Source organism: Hypanus sabinus, chromosome 2 (assembly GCF_030144855.1).
Source record: "Hypanus sabinus isolate sHypSab1 chromosome 2, sHypSab1.hap1, whole genome shotgun sequence".
Taxonomy (NCBI): domain Eukaryota; kingdom Metazoa; phylum Chordata; class Chondrichthyes; order Myliobatiformes; family Dasyatidae; genus Hypanus; species Hypanus sabinus.
Genome location: NC_082707.1, coordinates 67,318,000 through 67,335,351, shown reverse-complemented (window position 1 = coordinate 67,335,351; position 17,352 = coordinate 67,318,000). Strand labels below are relative to the sequence as shown.

The 17,352-nt window shown below is 39.1% G+C and overlaps 1 long non-coding RNA gene across 1 annotated transcript; it reads left to right on the top strand.

Annotated features, from left to right (window-relative positions):
- Positions 1 to 824: 824 nt before the first annotated feature.
- LOC132404849 (uncharacterized) lies at positions 825 to 14,103 on the top strand. Its single transcript, XR_009515686.1, has 3 exons — positions 825 to 995; positions 12,402 to 12,458; positions 13,664 to 14,103. It is a non-coding gene; the product is annotated as an uncharacterized LOC132404849 (long non-coding RNA).
- The last annotated feature ends 3,249 nt before the right edge of the window (positions 14,104 to 17,352 follow it).

Here is a 17,352-nt window from a genome sequence, read left to right as displayed (position 1 = left end):
ATTTTACAATCTAGGGAAAAGGCAATTATACTCTGCAGAGAAACCACCAGATCTACAGTGATCAAACTATGTAGAATCTCAAAGCGCTAGATCATAAAAATTAGTAAAAATCTAATACATGTTCTTGGTTTAATTGAATTAAAATGTTGTTGCATGTTTTTTTTATTGAATACTGCAATAGATCAACTTGCTGGACTTGTGCCAGAAGATGATGCCAATGTTTGCTTAAATATAGCTGTTTGGGTCTTATATAATGGTCCAGATAGACTCTTCGTTTTCTGAGCAGTTACTGTATATCTGTCACTATGAATAAGGCTATACTGAGCTGTTTTTAGTTACTTAGTCAAATATTGATGGGAAACCAAGGCTTGAGCTTTGTTTCTGGTAACAACTTTATTTTTCGCTACTACTGTGGTTACTGTTATGGACCGTTTGCCTCTATGCTGATTGGATACTTTGCAGTCATGTGCTTTTTGGAGTTAATGGAGTTTCCATGAGAGTAGTTGAAGGCAGCATATTCTACCTTTTATCCTTGCTTGGCTGGATATTGGAAATAAGGATATAAGACAGTTATGGATCATCAAAAATGCCAAGGAAGCAATCAAACTAGTATCACACACAATCCTGTGCTATCAGACTGGGGGAGAAAGCACAAGCTTAAATATTTCAGGTCAGGGAACAACTTGCATCTCAGGAGTCTTCCAACTGCTCATGTTCTGTGCAAATATTTACTTAAACAATATTGTAGTTTATCAATGTAGTGAATTTGGGTGTAATTTCATGTAAAATTTCTCATGAAAGGCCAATGAACTGTGACATTTCGCTGCAGGGGGTGGGGAGAATCATTTGTGAAGCACTTTCATGATGTTTTATTAAGAGTTTAGTTTGCTGATCCTCGAGGCAAAACTGTCACTCACTGAACAATCGCAAATGTCTGTTTTGGCTGAAGTGAACTGCAACATGAAAATACAATTGCTATCATGATGCTGATATAGGTATGTGCATAGGTCTTTTAAAGCTAGACACAGTAATAATATAGTAAACAGCATACAGTAGGAGAAAAAAATTATTTAATTTTCTTAGTATGTAAATACAAAGAGATATTAATTTATACCCTTGTTGGACATTGCATCAATTAAATTATTTTAATTTTATACATGGTGGCATATTTTTATTTCTGTACTAATTTTTTCTGTGTATTTTTCATTACCATCTGTCAAAAAAGATTACCTTCGCCACATTTGATGTCTGAAAAAATTATATTTTATTACAATATCCTATTGTTTTTTTTAATGTAAGAAATTTTGCAAAGTTTATTTGAGTAAGTAAAATACAAAGTTTAGCCATTAAAATTGATACACATATATTGTACTGATATAGAAGATCTTCTGAAGAGTAGAATTAATGCATTGAAAAAAATAAATATAAAGTAATACTTTTAGGAATGTTTTTGTAAGTTCTGAAATTTCTTACTTTTGTTTTCTTTGTGTTGTTTTTATAAATGTTACCCCTTTGGAAATACAGAATCAGAACTTATTTTAAACTTTAAAAATTCCAGAGTGGAATGTTAGCTGGATACTTATATCCATTAAGGTATAATAAAGTAACCTATAAAGGTATAATTAAATCCTATAAAGGTATAATTAAGTAATGTGTTTTTTCAAATTACCACATGTTTTTAAAACTATCACTTTAAATATCATTTCAGGAGCTCTAAAATTTTCAGGTAAAATCAATTATCAGTTGCATATTCTCTTGCCATTGTATGAATCTTAATAAATTTCCTTTGCTCCTCCTGATTCCTAATTGTAGATTGTAGTTTTCACAGTTTACTTATCAAAATGTGTAGGTATGTATAGTATAGATCCTCATAAGCTTGCAGCTGAATTTCTATGTTAGGTTGATACATCTGTTATCCAATGCTAGTAATTATACGTTACAGACCTTTAATCCTGTAATAAGGAAATTTCAGTGCAACTTAACTACCTACACAAGAGACAAGTGATTTTAATTTCAATATTAAACAGAACTACTAAAGTAATTGCAATTATTTGTAAAAATAAATGCTGTTCTGGCCTCTAGAGGCACAGCTCATTTTGTATGAACATCACTTCTTGTACGTAAACTGTTTTTATATCATTTCCTGCGTGCGTTAATTTGGATTTCATTTTGTAGCACACAGTGGAAAGACATCTATCTCCATCCACTCTTCATTGGCCTTGAAATAGCAATATCTTTTGAGAAGTAGGATCTCATTAAAAACCCTGAAGAAAGCTTCCAGCTCAGGTGATTTTTGAGATGGTGTTTAACTCACTGCATAGCTTTGTTTGTACGCACTGCAAAGGCAGTAGAGTCAGAAGATAATTCTTCAAAGGCATTGCTTGCGGACTGGAGACACACTTGACTGCCATAAGCAAACCTGTCTGCTTCTGACCTGAGCAACGTCAATCGCCAAGAACTGGAAGTGGGGTCGGAATATTTTGCATTAACCGTGCCCTCGTGATGCTTGAACAAATCCATGATTAGCAAAGCTGCAGCTTGAGCCTGTGCCAGAGCTGAAGTGGCAGGAATGAGAGCAGCTTACGTTAAAAACAAAGTTGGGATGCAAATGGAGAAAGGTCATATAGACATGGAGAAGACATGTTCTAGGGGCTCCATTGAGTGCGCTTAAGGAAGAGCGTGAAACTGAGGCAAACCTGAATGAATCAGCAGCCATTGTAATGAAGTGCTTTGAGAGGTTGGTGATGAAACATATCAACTCCTGCCTGAGAAGCAACTTGGAGCCAGTCCATCTTGCCAACTGTCACAACAAGTCAAAATTAGATGCCATTTCATTGGCTCTTTACTCAACCCTGGAATGTCTGGACAGCGAAGGTGGATACATCAGGATTCGCTTCAATTACTACAGCTGGACATTCAATACTATTGCCCCCTCAAAACTAACCAATAAGCTTCATGACCAAGGCCTCAACACCCCCTTGAGAAACTGATTCCGGAATTTCCTCACTTGCAGACCTTAGTCAGAACAGATTGGCAACAACATCTTCTCCACATTCTCACTCAGCACAGGTGCACCACAGGGCTGACAGCATACCCTCCTGCTCAACTCGCTTTACACTTATGATTGTGTGGCCAACGTGCTATGTTAGTTTGTTAATGACAGCACTGTCATTGGCCAAATTAGAAGAGGTGACGAATCAGCACATAAGAGGGAGATTGAAAATCGGGCCCCAACAAGCACCTCTCACTCAATGTCAGCAAGACCGGGGAGATGATTATTGACTTGATCCATGAACCAGTCTTCATCAGGGGATCAGAGGTGGATAGAGTCAGCAACCTTAAGTTTTTCTGTGTTATCATTACAGAGGATATGCCTTAGCTCCAGCACCTAAGTGCTATTATGAAGAAAGCATGGTAGTACCTCTACTTTCTTAGAAGTTTGTCAAGATTCAGCATGATGTCCAAGACTTTGATGAACTGCAGTGGAGAGTATGTTGGCTGGTTGCATCATGGACTGGTATGGAAACACCAGTGCTCTTGAATGGAAAATCCAGTTAAAAAAAAATGGCCCAGTCCATCAGGGGTAATGTTCTCCCCACCACTGAGTACATGAAAGCAGCATTCATTATCAAGGACACTGCCATCCAGGCCATGCTCTCTTCTCGCTTCTGCCATCAGGAAGAAGGTACAAGGGCCTTAGGGTCTGCCCCACCAGGTTCAGAAACAGTTATTACCCCTCAACCATCAGTCTCTTGAACCAGTTGGATGAACTTCCCTCAATTTCATTCATCCCATCACTCAAGTATTCTAACAACCTATGTACTCACTTTCAAGGATCCTTCATATCATATTCTTGATATTTATTGGATATTTATTATTATTTTTATTATTTCTTCATTTTCTTTCTTTTTGTGTTTGTACATTTGCACATTGGTTGTTCGTCTGTCCTGTTGGGAGCTGACTTTCATAGATCCTATTGTGCTTCTTGTATTTACTGGAAACGCCCACAAGAATGCCCACAAAACCCTCAGGATTGCATATAGTGAAATATATGTACTTAAATAATAAGTTGACATTGAACTTTGAAATGCAGCAAATTCAGAGTAAAACTGTTTGCAGTTTAGTGACACTTTTAAAAGGAGTACTCACTATGTTTCAAATGTTATGCTTCAAAAGCATACCAAGCAAAAGACTATAAGGCTGCATCCACACTAGACTGGATAATTTTGAAAACGCCAGTTTTGCATAAAAATGATAAGCATCCATACTATGCATTTTTGAAAATATCTCTATCCACACTGAAACGGAGATTTCGGTGAATTTCCTCCTGCTGCACATGCGCAGGACACACCTACCAAAATCAAGCGACATGTTTGGTGTTGAATCTTGCCGTAAAATTGGGCATTTGTGTAGTTACAGACTAGAAAAACTTAAAACAATGGACAGCTGTTGGCTCTCGCACAGGAGAACTTAAAACTAAAAAAAAGCAAATACTGGAGCATACGGCGGCAACCGACAGGGAGGTCATGGACAGATTGACCCGGCTGACGACGAACATTGAAAAACTGACTAGCTCTGTTGCATTAGTAAAGCACCTTGTTAAATGTATAAAACATGTCTTCATCAGTGTTATCTTGTATTTCCAAACAATGTTACATTAGGCTGTTACACATCTATTGTCAGAGAAGTACTTGCATAAATAGGTAAACCACCTTCATACGAGTAAGGACAGAAAATGACAAAGTGAGTACAGTATACTTATTTATTCAGTAAGTTATGGGTCAAAGTATTTAGTGAATACATTTCTAACTCTTCTGGCTTCAGTCTTGTTGCCGTCTGTTCTGAAATTGTTAGGTTGTGTTCAAGAAAACAATGAAATAGCACGCTGCCGTCTGACAGCGTTTTTGAAAGTCTCTGGTTACACCGTCCACACTGATCTGCCTGAGCAGCGTTTTCAAAAATATCCACCTTGGAAAGCGTTTTGAAAAGCTCCGGTTTCTCTATCTCCTTAAAACAGTTTGTTAGAAGCTGCAGCTGAATGCACTTCTTGCAGTTTTGGTCATCAGAGGCACTGGAGGTCTCCCTGCCTTCCTACATCCCACATCACTATCCTGCCTGCCATCCCTGCTGAGCAGAGATATAAAGAGAAAAAAAAGTGGACTTTTCTTTCCTTTGCTCTCTCTAAGTGAAAACTCTCTTTGCTGAAACCTCGAAGAGCTAAAGCCTTAGAACCATAGAACACTGCAGCACAGTACAGGCCCTTCAGCCCTCCATGTTGTGCTGACCCATATAATCCTTAAAAAAAGTACTAAAGCCACACTACCCCATAACCCTCTATTTTTCTTTCATCCAGAAAATCCTTAAGGTCATCACTCTATGTTCACTCAGATGACAGCTGCTACATTTGTCCCTGCCTTTAATTTGCTCTTACTAATCAATCCCAAACAGCAATTGACGCTGGTCAAAGCTCAATTATGCTGCTGTAACCCACTCCTGCCTTTCCTGCTCAGTCAGTGGAACTGATTGAAGTCTCTGCCTCTCTAAGCTTTTGATGTCAAGAATGGCCTTGGTCAAAGATCTAGTCAAAGAATGGAGATAAGGAGGAATTTCTTTAGCTAAGGAGTGGTGAATCTGTGGAATTCTTTGCCATTGGCAGCTGTGGAGATCTAGTCTTTAGGTATATTTAAGGCAGAGTTTGATAGATTCTTGGTTAGGGCAAGAAGGGATACAGGGAGAAGGCAAAAGAAGGGACTGAGGGGAAAATTAGATCAAACAGGATAATATGGCAGAGCAGACTCAAATGGCCAAGTGGCCTAATCCTTTTCCTATATCTTGTGGTCTTATGATCTTCTGTAGCTGACAAGATTCTCCCTCTTAACTCTTCTGTTGATTCTCTTGTTCCTTGGCAGAGACACCATCTGTGCACATAAGGTGTATGAACAGCATGATGCACCTTATGCCCAGCGACTGGACCTGTTTTGGGTCATGGCAGATAAAGTCTCCCTTGGTGGTGATTATCAGCACAACATCAACAGCAATACTAATGTCCTAGAGAATGGGCGCTCAAGTCATTTCAGATCTTGTGAGAGTAGAACTTGTATGGAAGAAAAGATTGTAGACAAGCAAACCAAGCACCCAGACATATTTACCTCTGCTTAATCAGATTTTGGCAAGCTGGTCTTCTGTAATTTAGTTCAATTATTTTGTTCAAAGGTGGATCACTGAATAATACGCACTGGCTTATACTGGAGAAAAGAGAACTCCTGTGGAAATGACAGTCATAACAGTGAACTACAACAACCAACAGGCCACTTTGGGCTTGTCTGTAGTACAAACAGGAGGGACAGCATTGTAGGGTCATGATTGGCTGAGACAATTACAACTTGATTGGAGATCCATCTACCATTTTCATTACCACATCCTCGCAACAGATTCAACTGAAAGTGAATTAAGAAAGGTACTGTATGATGCCACAGATGTGTTCAAGGGTGACATTGGATAACTAAAATGTATCAAGGGTAAAGTAGTGTTAAATGAAAATGCCATGCTCAAGTTTTGCAAAGCCCAGCTGATTCCTTATAGTGTCCATGGTAAAGTAGCTTCAGAGTTGGACTGCAAGGAGACTAAAGGAATTCTTTCCAGGGCTGAGTACAGCCCAACGGTAATGCCAGTGTCCAAGTAGCCAGGAAGAATGGGTCTGTCAAGATCTGTGGTGATTTTAAGGTCACCATCAACCCAGTGCTGAAAGTAAACCACTAGACTCTACCCAGGATTGAGGATATCTTTGCAAAACTCTTGGAGCAAAACAACTCAGCCAAGTGAACCTACCTACAGATGGAGACAGAAGAAGAGTCTAAAGGTTTCTCTCCGTAAACACTCACAAAGGGCCTTATTGCTACCACAGGCTTATTTTTGTAGTAGTATCTGCACCTGAACTTGGACAGTAAGTTCTGACCAGGTGCTGCAAGGCTGCCCAGGTACTCAGTGTTTCCTGTTACCAGTAAGGATGACAAGGAACATCTCCAAAATATTAAAGCAGTGTTAATAAGATTAGAAGATTGTGGACTCAGAGCAATATGCAACAAATGTGAATTCTTTAAATCAAGCAACACTTACTGTAGTCACATTGTTGACACACAAGATTTTACACAAGTGTGGTGAGAAAATTCAAGAAGTTCTGTATGGTCAAAGCCAAATGACATGTCACAGTTGCAGGCCTTTTGAGGTTTTTTCAATTACTATGACAAATTCCTATCAAACCTAGCTACTGTGCTCCACCCCTTGAACCCATTACTACAGATCAGGAAGAAAAGCCAATGAAACAGTGAAGTGGCTTTCAAAAATGTAAAGGAAGGGCTAATGTCAAACGGCATAATCACTCATTATGATCCACGCCATACAGTGGAGCTTGCCTGCGATACCCTGCCTTATAATATAGGTGCAGTCATGTCACATGTGATGAATGATGGAAGATAGCCTTTGCATCACATTTCATTACCACTGCAGAGAAAAAATTGACACAGATTGACAGAGAGGCCTTGGATCTGATTTGAGCTGTAAAATGTTTCAACGTGTATGGAGTTTTTACACTCATTACTGATTATCAACCACTAGTGCCCGTTTTCAATTCACAGAAGGGTGTTTCACTAACAGCAGCAGCATGAATACAGAAATGAGCTCTGTTTCTTGGAGGACACAATTACAAGATCAAATGCAAAGGGCAACTAATAATGGAAATGCTGATGGTTTGTCTTGTATACCCTTGGAAAAGGAAATACCAGAAAATTTACAGAAGAGGACACTCCTCTTGACATATTCTCCCTAATGAAAATTGAAAGTCTGCCTATTATAGCAGACATGATTAAAAGATAAATTAGAAAAGACCACACACTGTCTCAGGTCTACATGGCCATCCTAAATGGATGGAATGTACAACAGAAATTCCTGTGCCACCATTTTCACAAGTGCGAGGATGAACTTGCCCTTAATGGGGGTTGCCTTACATGGGGATTAAAACTGGAGAGGCACTTCCTTGTTTTAGCAAATGTTTGATCAGAATCTGAGATGCAGGTTGAGTTATGTTTGTTATAATGTTAATAAGACATGGGCAGCCTTGTGCTTGCATTGTTGCTGTTATCAAATGTGGATTCAATTAAATAACAGAAAAACTGGCAGGGAGGAACCACCATATTGTGTCTCATAACTGCTTATTTTAATAGTGTGCCTCTACTAAATGTGTTTAGTCAGCTTCTTTCAAATATTACCTGACTGAACTTGTTGCAAAAAAAAATTGTCCAGAAGTTACATTGCACATTCTATGATTGATGAGATTGTTCTAACCTATGTTCTAGTGCACATAATTCAAAATCTAGGAAAACTATTTTACAGGTGCTACATAACCTCGAAGGTTGTGAATCAAGTCAGCACATTTGAAGCCACCTGTACCAGATTATTCGGTCATTTACCAAAACTTTACAACAAACTGACCTATTCAGCAAACTGCTGGAAATCTTTTAAAATTATTAGCAAGTACTCTATATATGAATATGTTTCTGTGTTTAATTAGGTGTAATTTATATAAACATGACCCAGCTGTTATGCTAATGTGCACTGTTCCACATACCAATAACAATAAGTTACAGGTGTTAATGAGGTTTGAATTTTCCATTTCTTGCTTGTTTTATGGTAACAGTAAAAATTCATTCAAGTAATCTATATTAAAAGTATCATGTAATATTTTAATGTGATATATTGCAATTATATTATTTTTAATGTGTTTCAGATCAGCTTTCTAATTTGACATAATTAAACATGGCAAAAAAGAAATATAAATTGGTGAACTTATTATGAAGTTTTAATTTTATGCTTACAAATGGAATATTAAATTTAGATGGACAAAGGATTTGCCCTGTGTCCAGCACCTCTAGTTTCTTAGAATTGGCTATGATTCAGCATGTCATTTAAAACTTAGTCAAACTTTTATAGATGAGCAGTGAGAGTATATTGACTGGTTGTAGCACAGCCTCAGATGGAAACACCAACGCCCTTGAATGGAAAAGCCTACAAAAATTAGTGAATACAGCCCAGCCCACCATGACTAAAACACTCCCCACCATTGAGCACACCTACAAGGAGTGCTGTTGAAGGAGAACATCATCCATCATCAGAGACCCCGACCATCCAGACTATGCTCTCTTTTTGCTGAGGTACAGGAGCCTCAGAACACACACCACCAAGTTCAGGAACAGCTGATTCTCCTCAACCATTAATCATGCTCTTGAACCAAAGGGGGTAACTTCACTCAGCTTCACTCATCCCTACACTGAGCTGTTCCCACAACCTATGGACTGACTTCCAAGGATATCTTTAGCTCATGTTCTCAATATTAATTGCTTATTTATTATTATTATTTTGCTTGGATTTTTTTTGTTGCTTCTTTGTATTTACTGTGAAAGCTTGCAAGAGTTGTATCTGGTGACATACGTGTACTTTGATAATAAATTTACTTTGAACTTTGAGCGTAAACCCTGTCTGGTGGTGTTGCAGCAAGGAAGTCATCCAGTTTTATGTATCAACATCAATAATCTATAAACATTGCACACATGGATTCATTTTGTTTCTTAAGTTTAGGGCCTGGGGTTAACACCCTGTTTTTTTTAGCATTCACTGTTATGATTATATGGGAGTAGAAATTTGGTTCTGGGTATAAAGACACACACCAACAGCCAAATAACCAATAATAAAGCGTAAACAGGAGGAAATCTGCAGATGCTGGAAATTCAAACAACACACGCAAAATGCTGGTGGAACACAGCAGGCCAGGCAGCATCTGTAGGGAGAAGCAATGTCGACATTTCGGGCCGAGACGCTTCATCAGGACTAATTGAAAGGAAAGATAGTAAGAGTAAGGTGATTGGCAAAAGGGATACTGAGCTAGAGAAGGGAAGGGAGCATGATCCTTTCCCTTCTCTAGCTCTGTATCCCTTTTGCCAATCACCTTTCTGGCTCTCAGCTTCACTCCACCCCCTCCGATCTTCTATCATTTTGCATTTTCCCCTCCCCCTCCTACTTTCAAATCTCTTACTATCTTTCCTTTCGGTTAGTCCTGACGAAGGGTCTCGGCCCGAAACATCGACATTGCTTCTCCCTATAGATGCTGCCTGGCCTGCTGCATTCCACCAATAATAAAATGTAAGCTATTTTCATAACAAATTTGTACTATTTTTAACAGGCCCCCATCTTTTTTTCTACTGGTAGTCATTTTATTAGGGGGTTGGTGAATAAGGTAAATTCACTACCTCCAGAACCTAATAAAGCAGCCATTGAGTGTGTGTTTGTGGCTTTCTGCTGCTGTAGCTCATCCATTTCGAGGTTCATTCAGTGATGCTATTCCACACACCACAGCTGTAACACGTGGTTATTTGAGTTACTGACACCTTCCTGTCAGTTTAAACCCATCTGGCCATTTTTCTCTGGCCTCTCACATTAACAAGGCATTTTCGCCCACAGAAGTGCTGCTCACTGGATTTCTTTTTTAGCTTTTCGCACCATTCTCTGTAAACACTAGAGATTGTTGTATTGGAAAATCCTGGCAGGTCTGAAATACTCAAACCACCGTAGATGGCACCGACAATCATTCCATGGTGAAACTTAGATCACATTTCTTCCTTATTCTGATGTTTGGTCTGAACAACAACTGATCCTCTTGACTATATTTGCATATTTTAATGCATTGAGTTGCTGCTACGTAATTGGCTAATTATACATCTGTGTTAATGAGCAGGTGTACAGGTATATATGTCTGTTTCTTTTCATGTTCATCTTCAGGATAGGGAGTGAAAGCAGAGAATTTAAAAATCATTCTGGCAGTTTAACTGTATTTTCTAATTTAGAAAAGGAGCCTAAATTATGACCAAAAAATTATCACAACTAGTGCAACTTGACCTTGTAAAGTACAGGAAATGATGTGGATTTTAAGACCAAATTACTCAACATAGCTGCCATGAATTGTGGGATCTTCATCAGGAGGACACAAAAGGGACAAGGTTGCTTGCTCTCAGTGACATTGTTTCCATGGCATTATATCAGTTGAAGCACTTCAGAGCTCTGATCTTGAAGCAGCTGACTAATATATTACTTAGAAGTCATTTAACTGCACCGGTAGACCATATGTCAGATGTTATTTCTGCCTCGTTTCATTCCATGGTGTTTTTTTAAAAAATAATTACCTCACATATGCTGTGATGTGGAACTAACAAGCATTTTTTACATATTAATGATGTCCACCAACAGTTTTTGTAGACATTAATTCTTAAATAATAACTGCCTTGTTCTTTTACTTGTTTGTTTACATTGACACAAATAGCTGATAGGATTTTCTAATGTATTATTATGATATAATGACTGAAACACAATTATCTGGTTAAGTTTGAATTCCCTCTGATGTGTGTAGTCCTGAACAATAACAAAATAAATTGAATAACTTTTTAAAATACAGTCCATAAGATTCAACTTCTGTCCCTGTCCTGATACTTCTTGCTGAGTTCCCCAAGGTTCAGAAAGAATGACTTCCAGTCGACTTCTTTGGGTCCTGACGTGGCTCTAAAGATTTGTATAGAACCTGCAGGCTCATTTACAAGTGAGACATCTACTTGTTATTTAGGTGGTGGTTAGCTTAGGATGCTGTACCTTATTCAAGTATTTGCATGTGACATTCTGCAGTCACATTGAAGGGACTAAAGTAGCATAGTGCCTTCTCTATTTTGCAAGAACCCATGATCGATGAAATTGGATGAGCTTTACAAAAGATTGAGAACAATTTTGAAACATTTTTTCTGTTCTGCTGGAAATCTCCTCTCATGGGAGAGCTTGGAATCAATGGTTTAGGAATACAATTTCCACTTGTGGACAACGTGTCCTGCTCACTGGAGCTGAATGAGCATATTCAATCTCCTGGTGATGTTGATGTGGGAGAATGGTTACCTTACCCAGCCATCACTCTCTAGGATTTTCCAGAGATAGCGTTTGATGTTATTTTTACTATGTTTTGATCAGATCTATTTTAGAGACTAATGCACAAATCTATCCTGATAATTTATTAAGTAAAGATGACGACCAATTGGACCAAAGAGCTAAAATCAAAACCATTACTGGTTTTTCAAATCAAGAACTGAAATAGCTCTTGGACAATATACAGTTTATACCAAATTTAAAAAGTATTATTCTTTCCAATATTTTTATTAGTTTCTACATAGAAGAATACAGAGTACAATAAAGTGTATATAAAATGTCAGAAAAGATTAAAAAACCACCAGTTACATTATATCTGTTCATAACAATTACATTACTCTGTATTAATATGTTAATCAATAGTTATATTGAACTATACTAATTTATTACAGAAGAAAAAAGAAAAAAACCCTACCAAGACCAAAGCTGTTCATTAAGGAGAAAAGAAGGTAAATATCTTTTTATATAATAAAAATTAATAATAGCCTACATCTGAGTTTAAATAATGAATTTAATGAAGGTTTTGAAGTTAATTCAGTAAAGGTCCCCACAATGTTTGAAAGTCTTGATGAGATTCAGAAATTGAACAATGAATCTTCTCTAAATCTAAACCTGACATAATGTCACATAACCATTGAGCTTGAGTAGGAGGAAAAACATCTTCCCATTTAAGCAAAAGCATCCTCCTAGCTATGAGAGCTAAAGGCCAACTTATTATCTTGCCCTGCAACAATACCAAATAGGGCGAGAAAAGTATTATTAAAAATTTTGGATACCAAATACCACTTCTTGACTTAGGCAACAACAGTAAGATTTGTAACACAAGTAAAAATATTTCTTCAACCTGATCGTTCTGACTTTGAAATCCTATGGACTGGATCATCCAATTAGTTGTCCACCCCAGCCACAAAATATCCTGCCCTCTACCCATATTGTGCTTGCTGAAATCTCAAGAGAGTGCGGCAAACTAGACCTCTGGTAAACTCTGCACAGCTCATCCATCATTGGCAAGTGGAAGAGATCATGTCATCGTACCCTGTGCATTATGATTGTGAACAGAACTTGTTTCTCTCTGTTGTGGTGTATTCGATTTTGTAAACTATTGGATGAACGTCTGAACAGCTCCAAGTTCAGTAGTAGCCCTGGACAAGAACCAGTAAAAAGTTCATTGCCACAGACAGCAATGTAAGCTAAGTCATTTAATTGTCATTAAAGTGTGGTTAAAGTGGAGGTTGATAGATGCTCTACCTATTGTTGGCCAAAAGAAAATATAGTTTACAGTTAGTGGATTTGATGAATCAAGGACTGGCAAAGCAGACAAACCAGTTATCTTTGTTCCCTAAACCACCCCCCTTGCCCTTTTGTGGATTCTGAACTGATTCTTCTCTGGGATAATCTAATCAGAACAATAATGGTTGACCCAAGGAGCTTCAGGCCACGCCCACACTAGACCAGATAATTTTGAAAATGCCGGTTTCACATAAAAACAATAGGAATCCACACCAGGCATTTTTGAAACTACCTCTGTCCACATTAAACCTGGTATTTGGGCAAATCTCCTCCTATGGGGCATGTGCAGGACACATCTACAGAAAACAAGCGATATGTTTGGTTTCGAATCCCACCGTGAAAGACTTGGTGCACGTTTGTTCAGTTACAGAGTAGAAAAACTTAAAAGGAAATTGACGAACGACGGACAGCTGTTGGCTCTCACGCAGGAAGACTTAAAACTAAAAAAATAAATACTGAAGCATATGGAGGCAACTGACAGGGAGTTCATGGACAGAATTGGAAACATTTCCTACAGCCATAGTCTCTTCACCGATGAAAGGGACGACAGCTACAACTAAATGCAATAAGGCTTTTTACTGGGCAAAACTGAAATTTGCTGTTACCTCATTTGTTTGCCTTTACTTTTGCCATGTCTTTCTGTACTATTTTGCTGTATTTAACATGTGCAATAAAACGAGTTACTGGTCAAAAGCGATTTTATTTTTACCTGAGTAAAAGTGAAACTTACAATTTTCCTTTTTTTGCCTTAACATTTTCACTTCTATGCCAACTATAAACTACTACTTAAAAATGACATTTTGGAAGTAGTGACAATTGCATCTATTGAATGTTTGCACAAGCAATACATAAATAAAGCACTTTATAAAATGTACAAAACATGTCTGCATCAGTGTTATCTTGTATTTCCATACAATGTTACATTAGGCTGTTACACACCTATCGTCAGAGAAGTACTTGCATAAATAGGTAAACCACCTTCATACAAGCAAGGACAGAAAACAGGGCCAAGTGAGTGTACTTATTTATTCACAAACACAAAGAAATCTGCAGATGCTGGAAATTCAAACAACACACACCCAAATTGCTGGTGGAACACAGCAGGCCAGGCAGCATCTATAGGAAGAAGCACAGTCGATGTTCCAGGCTGAGACCCTTTGTCAGGACTAACTGAAAGAAAAGATAGTAAGAGATTTGAAAGTAGGAGGGGGCGGTGAAATCTGAAATGATAGGAGAAGACAGGAGGGGGAGGGCTGAAGCTAAGAGCTGGAAAGGTGATTGGCAAAAGGGATACAGAGCTGGAGAAGGGAAAGGATCACGGGATGGGAGGCCTAGGGAGAAAGAAAAGGGGAAGGGAGCACCAGAGGGAGATGGAGAACAGGCAAAGAGTGATTGTGAGAGGGGCAGAGAGAGAAGAAAGGAGGGGAGAATAAGTAAATAAATAAGGGATGGGGTAAGAAGGGGAGGAGGGGTATTAACAGAAGTTAGAGAAATCAGTATTCATGCCATCAGGTTGGAGGCTACCCAGACAGAATATAGGGTGTTGTTCCTCCAACCTGAGTGTGGCTTCATCTTGACAAAAGAGGAGGCCATGGATAGACATATCAGAATGGGAATGGGATGTGGAATTAAAATGTGTGGCCACTGGGAGATCCCCTGCTTTCTCTGGCAGGTCAAAGTATTTGGTGAGTACATTTCTAACCCTTCTGGCTTCAGTCTCATTGCCATCTGTTCTGAAATTGTTAGGCTGTGTGGTGGGTTGAAATTCTCTGTCATACTGCAAAGCTGCAGTAACATTCTGCTCAGGGACAGTCTCCTGAAGCCGTCCGCCATTGTTGTTGTGATGTTCGAGGTTGCATTCAAGAAAACAATGAAATGCCGCACTGCCACTACTATCTGTTCCGGCATGTCATGACAACATTTTTTAAAAGCTCCAGTTACCCGTGCACATTACACCGCTCAATCGGCACTTTCAGATTCACACACTCTGGAGAGCATTTTAGAAAAGCTCTGTTTTTGGAGAAGGAAGACGTCACTTCAGTGTGGGCAGAGGGGCAAAACGAAGAGCAAAAGCTTTGGTTACGGACTTATCCGGTCTAGCGTGGACGCAGCCTCAGGTAATGACCTGCTAAACCTGAGACCATTCTCAGATAAGTTATCTAAAGAGTGTGGACTGTAAAATGATTCTTGTTCTGGATAATCTGATCAGAGCAATTGAATGTGGACAGAAATGCCCTGCTAAGACTGAGACCATTTTCAGATGAGTATCTTCTTATTATATAAAATGCCTGACCTACCAAAGAAACAATCTGTAATCTCATTAGACTCGCTCTGCATTGCCCCATTTAACTGGTTTGGACCAGTCAAGAGTTGAAAGACACAAATACTCATGGAACAATGGTGGCTGTAGCCCTGGACTAGAACCAGTAAGAAGGTGACCCAGGTAGGACAGGTGACCTGAAGCAGGTGGGATGGAGATCCACCAGTTCAACTGATAAGGAACATGAGAAGATTAGGAGTTCCAATTACATAAGGGCAATAACTCTCCAGCAACCAGAGACCAACTGATGCAGATAAGGAGGACCCACAGACCCATGGAAACCGGAACCATGAGGAACATTTGGTCAGCGTAGACTCCTTTCCCAGGTAATACCTTCCCTCTTCATTGACTGCTCATGGAGGGTCAGGGATTCCAGGGGGAGTGCCCACAGTTAGTTAGTTTGTGAACCCATGTGCTTTTTAGTTGAGACAATAAAAGTTACTTGTCAGTAAATATAGATTGTCTGTGCCTCACTGGTCATTATTACAAGGGGTGATTCTTGTAACACTATCAACCTTTGCAAAACATGGCAGAACCTTCACCTATTCCCACATGACCCTGTGATTTCAGTCTTAGTCTAATGCAAGAGTATCCTTCAGGATGGTGATCCCATGGGAAGCATTTGGCCCAGATGGAATATCTGATCAAGTATTAAAGACCTGTGCTGATCAACTGGCTGGAGTATTCACCAGTATCTGTAAACTCACGCTTTGGCAGTCCAAGGTACTGATCTGCTTTAAGCAGGCTTCAATTATATTGCTGCCTAAGAAGAATGAAGGAACTTGCCTCAACGACTATCATCCAGTAGCACTTATATCCACTGTGATGACGTGCTCTGAGACATTGGTGATGAAACATAACAACTCCTGCCTGAGAAGCAACTTGAATCCACTCCAATCTGCCTACTGCCACAACAGGCCCACAGTAGATGCCATGATGCTCTTTAGCAACTACAGCTTAGCATTCAATATCATCATCCTCTCTAAGCTAAATCAAGAAACCTCAAGTCCTTAGCCTCAATACCTTGTTGTATAATTGTGTCCTTGATTTCCTCAATTGCAGACCACAGTCGCTTTGGATTACATAGAACATAGAAATCTACAGCACATTACAGGCCTGTCGGACATCATGTTGTGCCAACCATGTAACCTACTCTAGAAAATGCCTAGAATTACCCTACCGGTTAGCCCTCTATTTTTCTAAGCTCTATATACCTATCTAAAAGTCTTTTAAAAGACTCTACTATATCTGCCTTCACCACAGTTGCCAGCAGTACATTCCACGCACCTACCACCCTCTGTGTGGAAAACATTACCCCTGACATCCCCTCTGTACCTACTTCCAAGCACCTTAAAACTATGCCCCCTCATGTTAGCCATTTCAGCCCTGGGGAAAAGGCTCTGGCTATTCACACTATCAACGACATTGGCAACAAAACCTCCTCCAAAATCTCCATCGGCACAAGTGCACCACAAGGCTGTGTGCTTAGTCTTCTGCTCTACTTGCTTTGTACTTATGACTGTGAGGCTAAGCACAGCTCCAATGCCATATTTAAGTTTACTGATGACACCATTGTCATTGGTTGAATCAAAGTTGGCAATGAATCAACATTTCAGAGGGAGATTAAACATTGGATGAGTGGTACCACAACAACAACCTCTCACTCAATGCCAGCAAGAAGCAGTGCTTGCTGCTTGCTTGAATTATGAGAAGGCCTTTCACAAGGTGCCACA